The sequence below is a fragment of the Lactuca virosa genome, chromosome 2, assembly GCF_052849685.1.
Source record: "Lactuca virosa cultivar CGN04683 chromosome 2, Lactuca_virosa_CGN04683_v6, whole genome shotgun sequence".
Classification (NCBI taxonomy): Eukaryota; Viridiplantae; Streptophyta; class Magnoliopsida; order Asterales; family Asteraceae; genus Lactuca; species Lactuca virosa.
The window spans coordinates 231,896,323-231,897,718 of record NC_136427.1 but is presented as its reverse complement, the minus strand read 5'-3'; positions in this window follow the sequence as shown (position 1 = coordinate 231,897,718).

The window sequence follows — 1,396 nt, the reverse complement described above, 5'->3', positions numbered from 1 at the left end:
CTCTCAGAAGCAGGAGGACAACAAGACAATACTCAAGGAAATGAAGAGAATGTTAGCAGAGATCCATAAGCCCCAAGAAGCGGCATCCTCGATCTTGCAGTTCAAGATCATAAACTTTGACAACACGAGATCCTCAGTGAACCGCCACAAGATAGGATCCTCGACACCGACCTTTGCTCCCTCTTGGGGCGCAACTCCAAGAGAGCAAGCTCATATGATCAAAGATCCCTACGAAACCTTCGTTACTCCTAATAACAAGGATCCTGGTAACTTTGTGAATAAAGACACTTTTACCACTAAATCTATGGATGTTGATGCAGGAATGAGCACGATCATGGCCAAAAATCTTCAACAACTACGACAGATGATCTCAAGCGTACCCGAAGTAGTCCAGCCTATACCGAAAGTTTTCCCAACAAGCCATAGGATCTCAATATTCTCTCCAACGATTGTTGACACTGAAGTCCCAAAGTGCTTCCAAAGTCCCTGCATGAAGCCTTATGATGGGACTACAGATCCTGAAGAACATGTGGCACAATACAAGGAAAGAATGGAGATAATTCCTATTCTCACACATTTAAAGGAAGCTTGCCTATACAAGGGTTTTGGTTCAAACCTCACAATATCAGCCTTGAAATGGATGCTTAATGTTCCTCCTTGTTCTATTAATTCGTTTGCACGTTTAGTTAACATTTTTAACAACCGATTTTCTTGTAGCAAAACATTCAAGAACATCACTAGTGATCTCTATCGGGTGGTTCAGGATCCTAAGGAATCCATCAAGGATTTCGTGAACAGGTTTGGTAGGGAAGCTATGAGTATGCCCAAAATGGACATGGCAACTGCCATAGAAGCCTTCAAAATAGGCTTGAAGAAAGACTCCCCTTTCTACGAAGGCCTTGTAATGACTCCATGCAAAAGATTGGGACGAAATAAGGAGCAGAGCCTTAAGGTTTATAAGACTCGAAAAAGACAATGAGATCCAAAAGATGAGCAACCCACATGCTCCAATGATAACCCTAATAGGAAGGCTGATTCCTCGGCCCAGAGATCCTATAAGTCTAAACCTTATTCCAGACCCAATCATCATGGGGTTAATGCCCTAGAAGATGAAGAGGAGGAAGAATAATTTCCTAAGATCACTGACTACTATTTTTCTGTGGATGTTTCAGGTTTAATATTTTCCATGCACGATCTTGGTGACAAAGCAAGATGGCCAAGAAAGGGGGAAAAGTCCATCGCCTCGAAAGACAAGTCCAAATGGTGTGCATACCACGAGGACTTTGGTCACATTATAGAAGATTTCATAGCCCTACGAAAGGAGATTATTGTTGGATTAGGTGTCTAAGCCCATAACTATAATTGGTATGTACTCGACCCGAGAGTAGCATGGTCC